Consider the following 13,271-nt stretch of genomic DNA (forward strand, 5'->3'; position numbering starts at 1 on the left):
AGGACGGCTAGAGTCAGAAAATCTGACTCGCTGTTTATCCTATATGCACCCAACAAGTTGGGTGCTCCTGCTTCTAAGCAGACTATTGCTCGTTGGATTTCCAGTACAATTCAACTTGCGCATTCTGTGGCAGGCCTGCCACAGCCAAAATCTGTCAATGCCCATTCCACAAGGAAGGTGGGCTCATCTTGGGTGGCTGCCCGAGGGGTCTCGGCTTTACAACTTTGCCGAGCTGCTACTTGGTCAGGGGCAAACACGTTTGCAAAATTCTATAAATTTGATACCCTGGCTGAGGAGGACCTGGAGTTCTCTCATTCTGTGCTGCAGAGTCATCCGCACTCTCCCGCCCGTTTGGGAGCTTTGGTATAATCCCCATGGTCCTTACGGAGTTCCCAGCATCCACTAGGACGTCAGAGAAAATAAGAATTTACTCACCGGTAATTCTATTTCTCGTAGTCCGTAGTGGATGCTGGGCGCCCATCCCAAGTGCGGTTTATCTGCAATACTTGTACATAGTTATTGTTAACTAAATCGGGTTATTGTTGAGCCATCTGTTGAGAGGCTCAGTTGTTTCATACTGTTAACTGGGTATACTATCACGAGTTGTACGGTGTGATTGGTGTGACTGGTATGAGTCTTACCCGGGATTCAAAATCCTTCCTTATTGTGTACGCTCGTCCGGGCACAGTACCTAACTGAGGCTTGGAGGAGGGTCATAGTGGGAGGAGCCAGTGCACACCAGGTAGTCTAAGATCTTTCTAGAGTGCCCAGCCTCCTTCGGAGCCCGCTATTCCCCATGGTCCTTACGGAGTTCCCAGCATCCACTACGGACTACGAGAAATAGAATTACCGGTGAGTAAATTCTTATTTTTTTATATAGGTAGTAGACTATTGCCTATGTCTTCACTAAAAAATATTATCATTTATTTCCAGAAGACATCAGTGTTATTAGTGCCTGAGGGAGCCGGGTGCAGAGAGACGTCTCCAGACCTTTTTATTTTCAGTTTTGGTTTCTTTAGGTTTTTTCTACATAATCTTGTCGAAGTCGGAAAAAGAAGGCAATACAAACTACACACAGATTGGCCCTTCTCGGTGGTAGCGTAAGGAAAAGGCGCAATCACTGAGAAACGCCATGAAGACGCACACAGACACATACTTCATACCACACATAAATTAAACATGTCAAGCACCAGACATTATAATGTATTTACAGTTGTGCTCATAAGTTTACATACCCTAGCAGAATTTGTGATTTTCTGGCCATTTGTCAGAGAATATGAATGATAACTCACAAACTTTTCTTTCATTCATTGTTAGTGGTTGGGTGAAGCCATTTATTGTCAAACAACTGTGTTTACTGTTTTTTTTTTAAATCATAATGACAACAGAAACTACCCAAATGACCCTGATCAAAAGTTTACATACCCTGGAGATTTTGGCCTGATAACATGCACACAAGTTGACACAAACAGGTTTGAATTGCTACTAAAGGTAACCATCCTCTCACCTGTGATCTGTTTGCTTGTAATCAGTGTGTGTGTGTGTGTGTGTGTGTGTGTGTGTGTGTGTGTGTGTGTGTGTGTGTGTGTGTGTGTGTGTGTGTGTGTGTGTGTGTATAAAAGGTCAGTGAGTTTCTGGACTCCTGAAAGACCCTTGCATCTTTCATCCAGTGCTGCACTGACGTGTCTGGATTCTGAGTCATGGGGAAAGCAAAAGAATTGTCAAAGGATCTGCGGAAAAAGTTAATTGAACTGTATAAAACAGGAAAGGGATATAAAAAGATATCAAAGCAATTGAGAATGCCAATCAGCAGTGTTCAAACTCTAATTAAGAAGTGGAAAATGAGGGATTCTGTGGAAACCAAATCACGGTCAGGTAGACCAACAAGAATTTCAGCCACAACTGCCAGGAAAATTGTTCGGGATGCAAAGAAAAATTCACAAATAACTTCAGCTGAAATACAGGACTCTCTGAAAAAAAGTGGTGTGGTTGTTTCAAGATGCACAATAAGGAGGCATTTGAAGAAAAATTGGCTGCATGGTCGAGTCGCCAGAAGAAAGCCATTACTACACAAATGCCACAAAGCATCCCACTTACTCCAAACAGCACAGAGACAAGCCTCAAAACTTCTGGAACAAAGTCATTTGGAGTGATGAGTCCAAAAATTAAACTTTTTGGTCACAACCACAAACGTTACATTTGGGGAGGAGTCAACAAGGCCTCTGATGAAAGGTACACCATTCCTGCTGTGAAACATGGAGGTGGATCGCTGATGTTTTGGGGATGTGTGAGCTACAAAGGCATTGGAAACTTGGCCAAAAATGATGGCAAGATGCATGCAGCATGTTATCAGAAAATACTGAGGAAAATTTGTACTCATCAGCCCAGAAGCTGCACATGGTTATATCACATAAAGTATCCGGAATACTGAGGTCATAATTGGCAAAACAACCAAGAGTAACGGAGACACCTGGAACAGCCTAATTATGTCACCACTAGCCTCACCTCCTGTTTAGCCAAATGACTGATATGAGGAAAAGCAGAACTCTGGGAGGAAGAGATTTTTTAAAAATAAGATTTTACTCACCGGTAAATCTATTTCTCGTTGTCCGTAGTGGATGCTGGGGACTCCGTAAGGACCAATGGGAATAGACTGGCTTCGCAGGAGATTGTGCACTCTAGAAAAGAATTAGGTCTACTGGTGTGCACTGGCTCCTCCCTCTATGCCCCTCCTCCAGACCTCAGTTAAGGAAACTGTGCCCGGACGAGCTAACATTACAAGGAAAGGATTTTGAAATCCAGGGTAAGACTCATACCAGCCACACCAATCACACCATATAACTTGTGATAACCAAACCCAGTTAACAGTATGAACAATTACAAAACATCAGACAACCTGATGTAACATAACATAACCCTTTGTTAAGCAATAACTATATACAAGTATTGCATAAGAAGTCCGCACTTGGGACGGGCGCCCAGCATCCACTACGGACTACGAGAAATAGACTTACCAGTGAGTAAAATCTTATTTTCTCTAACGTCCTAAGTGGATGCTGGGGACTCCGTAAGGACCATGGGGATTATACCAAAGCACCCCAACGGGCGGGAGAGTGCGGATGACTCTGCAGCACCGAATGAGCTAACTCAAGGTCCTCCTCAGCTAGGGTATCAAACCTGTAGAATTTTGCAAATTTGTTTGAACCCGACCAAGTAGCTGCTCGGCAAAGTTGCAATGCCGAGACCCCTCGGGCAGTCGCCCAAGAAGAGCCCACCTTCCTTGTGGAATGGGTCTTTACTGATTTTGGATGCGGCAACCCAGCCGCAGAATGAATCGTGTCACAGATCCAGCGAGCAATAGTTTGCTTTGAAGCAGGAGCACCCAGCTTGTTGGATGCATACAGGATAAACAGCGACTCCGTTTTCCTGACCTTAGCCGTTCTGGCCACATAACTCTTCAAAGCCCGCACTACATCTAGTAACTCGGAATTCTCCCAGCCACTGGTAGCTACAGGCACCACAATAGGTTGTTTCATATGAAAAGATGACACTACCTTCGGCAGAAATTGCTGACGAATCCGCAATTCTGCCCTGTCCATATGAAAAACCAGATAGGGGCTTTATATGTGACAAAGCCGCCCATTCCGACACACGCCTAGCTAAGGCTAAAAACATGACCACCTTCTACGTGAGATATTTTAACTCTACTGATTTTAGTGGTTCAAACCAATGTGATTTCAAGAAAATCAACACCACGTTCAGATTTTTGCCTTATCAACCTTAAATCTACTACCATACCACACCGCACATGCCCAATCTCGTCTGATCTTGGAAGCAATACGGTGTTGGGCCTGGTCAGTACTTAGGTGGTTGACCACTAAGGTATACCAGGTGTTGTAGGTTTTCTGACGGCAATACATCAGCTATTGCACTAACCTTAGAAATCAATGCCTGGAGGGCTTGGTATTTTTTGCCGTATTTTTTGCCTTATTTATTCATCTATATATTCACAGTCGTAGTTTCAAACCGATGGTTTACATTGTTTAACCATATTTTTAAACACAGTATTAACAATTTCTGGTGTACTCTTATCTTACTTTAAAATAATTAAAGGTTACGTTTTAATTATCTCATATCTACACTATTACGCATAATCTAAATCATAACTATTTCCAAGAGTGAGTGCTCCCAACAAAGGTCACTTTTTCTTTACCTCTTTACCACGTTCAGATCCCAAGGTGCCACTGGAGGCACAAACGGGGGCTGTATATGCAGCACTCCCTTACAAAGGTCTGAACTGCAGGAAAAGAAGTCAGTTCTTTTTTAAAGAAATGGCTAAGCCTGATATCTGGACCTTAATGGATCCTATTCTTAGGCCCAAAGACACTCCTGATTGTAGGAAGTGAAGGAAAACGGCCCAGCTGGAATTCCTCAGTAGGAGCATTCCTGGCCTCACACCGAGCAACATATTTATTTTTTTTGCCATATACGGTGATAATGTTCAACCGTCACATTGAACACTGTACATTATAGTAGTCTACACTGGAGTCAAACGCCGTGTCTATCTCAGCATCCCTTATTTTGGATAGTGAACCTTGAGAGACTCTAACGATCTCTGCGACATAAGGACAGACATGGGTAGATTTCCTGTCCGTTCTCCAAACTCAGGTGCAATAAATTCACCTTAGCACATATCCAAACAGGTGTCGGCGTCGTCGACGGAGACACCCACTCACACACATATTTGCCCCATCTTCTTGGAACATACAGGGCCCCTGTTGCAACCAAGCCTGTCTTAGAGGCCGAGGCCATGGGTCCTCTGTGAGCATCTCTTGCAGATCTGGATACCAAGTTCTTCTTGGCCAATCCGGAACAATGAGTATTGTTCTCACCCCTCTCTTCCTTATGATTCTCAGTACCTTGGGTATGAGATGACGAGGGGAAAATACATACACCGACTGTAACACCCACGACTTGACCACAGACCTTGGAAATTTCTTCTCTGTGTTACTGTCCCGCCCCCACCCTCGGAGGCGTGCATCCGTGGCCACCAGGACCCAGTCCCGAATGCCGAATCAGCGGCCCTCGCGAAGGTGAGAACTCTGCAGCCACCACATGAGAGACACCCTGGCCCTGGGGGATAGGGTGATTAACCGATGCTTCTGAAGCTGTGATCCGGACCGCTTGTCCAGAAAGTCCCACTGAAAGGTCCTCGCATGGAACCTGCCGACGGGAATGGCCTCTTATGATGCCACCATCTTTCCCAGGACTCGAGTGCAGTGATGCACTAACACCTTCTTTGTGTATATATATTTCTGACCAGTGTCACGAGCTCCTGAGCTCTCTCTATTGGGAGATACATCCCTTTCTGGCCTGTGTCTAGGATCATGCCTAGGATGGGCAGATGAGCTGTAGGAACCAACTGCGGCTTTGGAATATATAGAATTCAGTCGTGTTACCGTTACACTTCCCGAGAAAGTGATACGCTGTTCAGCAACTGCTCTTTTGATCTCGCTTCTATGTAGAGATCTTCTAAATACGTGACAATAGTGACACCTTGCTTCCACAGGATCACCCTCACTTCCGCCATTACCCTGGTCTAAACTGGTAATGACAATCCCGTACCGCAATACTTAGGTACGCCTGATGAGGTGGGTAAATGGAGACCTGAAGGTATTCATCCTTATGTCCCGAACCCCCTTTCAGGCTTACAATGACCGCTTTAAGCGATGCCATCTAGAACTTGCCCATTTTCAGGTATATGTTCAGGGATTTTAATTCAATATGGGTCTGACCAAACCTTTTGATTTTGGGACCACAACATGGTCAAATAAAAATAATCACCTCCTTGTTGAATGAGGGGAACCTTGACCACCACCTGTTGAATATACAATTTGTGAAATGCAGTTCACACTGTTTCCCTCTTGTGAGGGGAAGCTGTCAGGGACGTCGGTGAGGGGGCATTTTTCTTGTATCCCTGAGACACAATATCTAACAGGTAGTGAACCCACTTGCGGCTGCACTTCCGAAAGCGTGCCCCCACCGGGCCTAGCTCCGCCTGTGGAGCCCCAGTGACATACGGTGGATTATGTAGAGGCCGGGGAGGACTTTTCTCTGCCCCCGCCTCTGGCAAGAAAGGACGCATCTCAGACTTTCTTGTTTCTATATTCGAAAAGCTACATTTGATAATGTCCTGCTTTCCTAGGCCGTGCAGGGATATAAGGCCAAATATCAGAATTACCAGATATAGCCGTGGAGACCCGATCCGATAAACCATCTCCACCTAATCCTCAGCCTTCCATATGCCTCTTAAGGCTGCATCGTCTGTCCATTGTACAGGACACGTCAAGCAGAAATCGACATAGCTTTGTCACTAGGACCCAGTATACTCATGTCTCTATGGGCATGTATGTATATATATATATATATATATATATCTCTTAAGACAGCATCATTTCTGCTGATAAGGAACCTGTCCACGCTGCCACAGCGCTATAAACCCATGCCGACCCAATCGCCGGTCTGAGTAGAGTACCATAATGTGCACGCTATCTGCAGGATCCCTGAGAATAGCTGCAGCATCAGGGCTGCCTTTTGTGACACCCTAGGGGAAGATTTCCATCTTATCCTGCCCCTAGTGGGTAAAGGATACTGTCTGAGAAATCTTTGTGGGAAGCTGCAGTCTTGTCTGGAGATTCCTGCTCTTTTTCCTCATGAAAGGAGGGAAAGTTACCTCAGCTTCCTTTCCCTTACACCTGTGTACCCTCATGTCAGGGACAGATGAGTCATCAGTGATATGCACATTTTATTACAATAAACATATATTGAATACTGTACTGCCAATCTGGCTGTAATTTTGCATGATCATAGTCGACACTGGAGTCAAACTCTGTGTCGATATCAGTGTCTATTATCTTGGATAGCGAACATTGAGAGACTCTGACAGACTCTGCGACATAGGGACAGACCTGGGTAGATTTTCTGTCTGTTTCCTAAACTTCTTTGTGCAATAACTTTATCTCAGCACTAATTTACACATATCCACACAAGTGTCGGCGTTGTCGACGGCGACACCTTCTTACACACATTATCTCCATCTCCTCCTTATGGGAGCCTTCTACATCAAACATGTCGACACACGCGTACCGACACACCATACACACAGGGGAAGCTCTTTTTGAAGACAGCTCCCCCACAAGGCCCTTTGGAGAGACAGAGAGAGAGTTTGCCAGCACACACCCCAGCGCTATATGACCCAGGAAAAAACACAGTAACTCAGTGTTTACCCAGTAGCTGCTGTATTATATGATTTGCGCCTAAATTTATGTCCCCCCCCTCTTTTTTTCACCCCTCAATCGTGATTCTGCAGGGGAGAGTCTGGGGAGCTTCCTTCCAGCGGAGCTGTGAAGAGAAAATGGCGCTGGTGAGTGCTGAGGAAGAAGCCCCGCCTCCTTCATGGCGGCTTTCTGTCCCGCGATTTTGTGTGAATAATGGCTGGGGCTCATGCAGACATACAGTGCCTACCTGTATGTCTGCTTACTTTTGCCAAAAGGTACTTTATTGCTGCCCAGGGCGCCCCCCCCCCCCCCCGCGCCCTGCACCCTACAGTGACCGGAGTGTGTGGTGTGCTGTGTGACCAATGGCGCACAGCTGCAGTGCTGTGCGCTACCTTATATGAAGACGGAAGTCTTCTGCCGCCGATTTCACTCCGCGCCATGCTTCTGGCTCTGCGAGGGGGACGGCGGCGCGGCTCTGGGATCGGACCGCCAATGGTTAGTACCTGTGTTCGATCCCTCTGGAGCTAATGGTGTCCAGTAGCCTAAGGAGCGCAACCTATCCCGCAGTTGGTAAGGTTTGCTTCTCTCCCCTCAGTCCCACGTAGCAGAGAGTCTGTTGCCAGCAGAAGCTCTCTGAAAATAAAAAACGTAATCAAAATACTTTTCTCTCAGCAAGCTCTGTAGAGCTCACTAAGGTGCACCCTTCTCGTTCGGGCACAGATTCTTAACTGAGGTCTGGAGGAGGGGCATAGAGGGAGGAGCCAGTGCACACCAGTAGACCTAATTCTTTTCTAGAGTGCCCTATCTCCTGCGGAGCCCGTCTATTCCCCATGGTCCTTACGGAGTCCCCAGCATCCGCTTAGGACGTTAGAGGAATTAACTTATAACAATGTGTATGTCACCTGGATGGAGGGGAGTCAAGGTGTGCACTGTGGGGCGTCAATATGGATGACATCTCTCCGCTATATTACTCTTACACCGGGGGGCTGAGGGGTGTTTGGGGCTGCAGGAGAGACCCTGTGAGATTACCAGCCCTGGCAGCACTATCACTGGGTCTGTGCGGAGCCGTCCACCTCTCACGTGGCCAGTAACAGCACATACACCCCACAGGCTAATACCGTGTGCACCTACACGTCACAGCGCCATGGCATGATGTAACAGCAGCTGCATGAGAGGGATGTACTAAATGTTCAACAGGAGCTAAGTGATAACTAATAAAAAAGATTTGTTGTTTTATTAATCCTTAAGCAGCCCCTGTACAAATACCCCACCCTTCCCTGTGCAGGATTATCCAGCACACTACATTCTACAGCGACACAGGACAGTAACACACAGGGGGCACAGGACAGTAACACACAGGGGGGCACATCACCACAGGACAGTAACACACAGGGGGCACAGCAGCACAGGACAGTAACACACAGGGGGCCCAGAAGCACAGGACAGTAACACACAGGGGGCACAGGACAGTAACACAGGGGGGCACAGCAGCACAGGACAGTAACACACAGGGGGCACAGGACAGTAACACAAAGGGCCCAGCAGCAAAGGACAGTAACACACAGGGGGGCCAGCAGCACAGGACAGTAACACACAGGGGGGCACAGGTCAGTAACACAAGGGGCCAGCAGCAAAGGACAGTAACACACGGGGCCCAGCAGCACAGGACAGTAACACACAGGGGGCCCAGCAGCACAGGACAGTAACACACAGGGGGCCCAGCAGCACAGGACAGTAACACACAGGGGGCCCAGCAGCACAGGACAGTAACACACAGGGGGCCCAGCAGCAAAGGACAGTAACACAGGGGGCCCAGCAGCACAGGACAGTAACGCACAGGTCAGTAACACAAGGGGCCCAGCAGCAAAGGACAGTAACACACAGGGGAACCAGCAGCACAGGACAGTAACACACAGGGGGCCAGCAGCACAGGACAGTAAGACAGAGGGGGCCCAGCAGCACAGGACAGTAAGACACAGGGGGCCCAGCAGCACAGGACAGTAACACACAGGGGGCCCAGCAGCACAGGACAGTAACACACAGGGGGCCCAGCAGCACAGGACAGTAACACACAGGGGGCCAGCAGCACAGGACAGTAAGACAGAGGGGGCCCAGCAGCACAGGACAGTAAGACACAGGGGGCCCAGCAGCACAGGACAGTAACACACAGGGGGCCCAGCAGCAAAGGACAGTAACACACAGGGGGCCCAGCAGCACAGGACAGTAACACACAGGGGGCCCAGCAGCACAGGACAGTAACACACAGGGGTCCCAGCAGCACAGGACAGTAACACACAGGGGGCCCAGCAGCAAAGGACAGTAACACACAGGAGGCACAGCAGCACAGGACAGTAACACTAAGCAGGGCACAGCAGAAAAGGACAGTAACATACAGGGGGCACAGGACAGTAACACTAGGGACCAAGTGTAACAGGACAGTAACACACAGGAGGGCACAGCGGCACAGGACAGTAACATACGGGACACAGCGGCACAGGACAGTGATCCACAGGGGGCATAGCTGCACAGGAGAGTAACACATAGGGGACCACACAACAGTAACACAAATGGAGGCACAACAGCAGAGGACAGTAACAGAGGGGTACAGGACTGTAATACACAGGGTACATAACTGCACAAGACAGTAACACACACGGGGCATGAGACAGTAACACACAGGGGGAACAGCATCATGGTACAGTAACACATAAGGGGCACAGCAACACAGGATAGTAACACGGGCACAGCGACACAGGACAGCAGCACACAAGAGCACAGCGGCACAAGACAGTAACACACGGGGCCCAGTGGCACAGGTCAGTAACACACAGGGGCAGCAGCACGGGACAGTAACAAAGAGGGGGCACAGCGGCACAGAATAGTAACAAACGGGGTCCTGCAGCACAGGACAGTAACACACAGGAGACTCAGAGGCACTGGACAGTAACACACAAAATGCACCGTGGCACAGAATAGTAACACACAAGGGGCACAGGTCAGTAACACTCAGAGAGGTACAGAGGCAGAGCACAGCAACACACAAGGGGCACAGGACAATACCACACAGGGGTGCACAGCAGCATAGGACAGTAACAGACAGGAGTACACAGCCGAAAAGGACAGTAACACACGGGGGCACAGAGGCACATGAAGGTAACACACAGGGGGGGACACAAATTAGTAACACACAGGAGGGCACAAGACAGTAAGACACGGGGGGTGGGGGGGCACAGGACTGTAACACGGGGGGACACAGGACAGTAACACACAGGGGGCACAGGACAGAAAGACATAGGTGGGGGGCACAGGGCACTAACACACAGGAGGGCACAGGACAGTAAGAAATGGGGGGAGGGGAGGGACAGTAAGACACGGGGGCACAGGACAGTAACACGGGCAATGAGCACATGACACAGACAGAACAGGGGTATCACTACCTGTCAGGGGACATCACCAGCTGTACACAATGTAGCTGGCTGCATGGTGCCACCATAGGCCTCCCAGCATACACACACTATGGGGACACTCACTACCATGGTAACAGGAAGTCTGGTCACTAACGGGTTACCATGCAGAGCAGTCACCGCGGGGGAGGGGGGTCCTGCACTCATATACCGCCCCCTATATCACTAATCATCCCCCACACACACAGCTGGGAACCCCAGGCCAGAGCCCTCTGCAGCGGTACACCTCCGGAGCCCGGGACATGCCACTTCCGCTCTGTGCGTTCCACCCTACTTCCGCGTTCCCGCTCAGTTCCGATCCGTGCGGTCCAACATTCATTCATCTTGTGCGTTCCACTTCACTTACGCGTATCACCTTACGTCCGGCCTAATCCCCGCCCCCTGTGCGCCGTAACAACATCCGGGTCTCTAGGTGAGAGGGAGCAGAGAGAAGACATCAGGTAATGGTGCTATATATTATTGTAATACTGGAGGAGCAGCCTGTGGTGTCCTATTGTTATTATTATACATGACGAGCAGCCTGTAGTGTCCTGTTATTATCAATATTATTATACAGGAGGAGCAGCTGGTGGTGTCATGTTAATATTATACAGGAGGAGCAGCCTATAGTGTCCTATTGTTGTTATTATTATTATTATACAGGAGGAGCAGCCTGTAGTATCCAGTTGTTGTTATTATTATTATATAGGAGGATCAGCCTGTAGTGTCCTGTTATTATTTTTATTATACAGGAGGAGCAGCCTGTTGTGTCCTGTTGTTATTATTATTATTATTATTATTATTTTCTCTAACGTCCTAGTGGATGCTGGGGACTCCGTCAGGACCATGGGGATTAGCGGCTCCGCAGGAGACAGGGCACAAAAAGTAAGCTTTTAGGATCACATGGTGTGTACTGGCTCCTCCCCCTATGACCCTCCTCCAAGCCTCAGTTAGGTTTTTGTGCCCGTCCGAGCAGGGTGCAATCTAGGTGGCTCTCTTAAAGAGTTGCTTAGAAAAAGTTTTTAGGTTCTTTATTTTCAGTGAGTCCTGCTGGCAACAGGCTCACTGCATCGAGGGACTTAGGGGAGAGAAGTGAACTCACCTGCGTGCAGGATGGATTGGCTTCTTAGGCTACTGGACACCATTAGCTCCAGAGGGAGTCGAAACACAGGTCTCGCCCTGGGGTTCGTCCCGGAGCCGCGCCGCCGACCCCCCTTGCAGATGCTGAAGATTGAAGAGGTCCGGAACCAGGCGGCAGAAGACTTTCAGTCTTCATCAGGTAGCGCACAGCACTGCAGCTGTGCGCCATTGTTGTCAGCACACTTCACACAGCGGTCACGGAGGGTGCAGGGCGCGGGGGGGGGCGCCCTGGGCAGCAATGTATAATACCTGTATGGCGAAAAATACATCACATATAGCCCTTGAGGCTATATGGATGTATTTAACCCCTGCCAGATATCACAAACTCCGGAGAAGAAGCCCGCCGAAAAGGGGGCGGGGCCTATTCTCCTCAGCACACAGCGCCATTTTCCCTCACAGAAATGCTGGTGGGAAGGCTCCCATGCTCTCCCCTGCACTGCACTACAGAAACAGGGTTAAAACAGAGAGGGGGGGCACTGATTTGGCGATATGAATATATATTAAATGCTATAAGGGAGGAACACTTATATAAAGGTTGTCCCTATATAATTATAGCGTTTTGGTGTGTGCTGGCAAACTCTCCCTCTGTCTCCCCAAAGGGCTAGTGGGTCCTGTCCTCTATCAGAGCATTCCCTATGTGTGTGCTGTATGTCGGTACGTGTGTGTCGACATGTATGAGGAAAATGTTGGTGAGGAGGCGGAGCAAATTGCCTGTAATGGTGATGTCACTCTCTAGGGAGTCGACACCGGAATGGATGGCTTATTTATGGAATTACGTGATAATGTCAACACGCTGCAAGCCGGTTGACGACATGAGACGGCCGGCGACCAAATTAGTACCTGCCCAGGCGTCTCAAACACTGTCAGGGGCTGTAAAACGCCCATTTACCTCAGTCGGTCGACACAGACCCAGACACGGACACTGATTTCAGTGTCGACGGTGAAGAAACAAACGTATTTTCCTTTAGGGCCACACGTTAAGGGCAATGAAGGAGGTGTTACATATTTCTGATACTACAAGTACCACAAAAAAGGGTATTATGTGGGATGTGAAAAAACTACCTGTAGTTTTTCCTGAATCAGATAAATTAAATGAAGTGTGTGATGATGCGTGGGTTTCCCCCGATAGAAAATTATTGGCGGTATACCCTTTCCCGCCAGAAGTTAGGGCGCGTTGGGAAACACCCCTTAGGGTGGATAAGGCGCTCACATGCTTATCAGAACAAGTGGCGGTACCATCTACAGATAGGGCCGTACTTAAGGAGCCAGCTGATAGGAGGCTGGAAAATATCCTAAAAAGTATACACACACATGCTGGTGTTATACTGCGACCAGCGTTCGCCTCAGCCTGGATGTGCAGAGCTGAGGTGGCTTGGTCGGATTCCCTGACTAAAAATATTGATACCCTTGA

At 48.6% G+C, this 13,271-nt stretch overlaps 2 pseudogenes; both read left to right on the forward strand.

Annotated features, from left to right (window-relative positions):
- The window catches only part of LOC135054514 (zinc finger protein 585A-like), a 101,139-nt pseudogene that overhangs the window by 56,694 nt on the left and 31,174 nt on the right, over positions 1–13,271 (forward strand).
- On the forward strand, positions 3,785–3,903 carry LOC134897175 (5S ribosomal RNA; annotated as a pseudogene).

The sequence above is a fragment of the Pseudophryne corroboree genome, chromosome 3, assembly GCF_028390025.1.
Source record: "Pseudophryne corroboree isolate aPseCor3 chromosome 3, aPseCor3.hap2, whole genome shotgun sequence".
NCBI lineage: Eukaryota > Metazoa > Chordata > Amphibia > Anura > Myobatrachidae > Pseudophryne > Pseudophryne corroboree.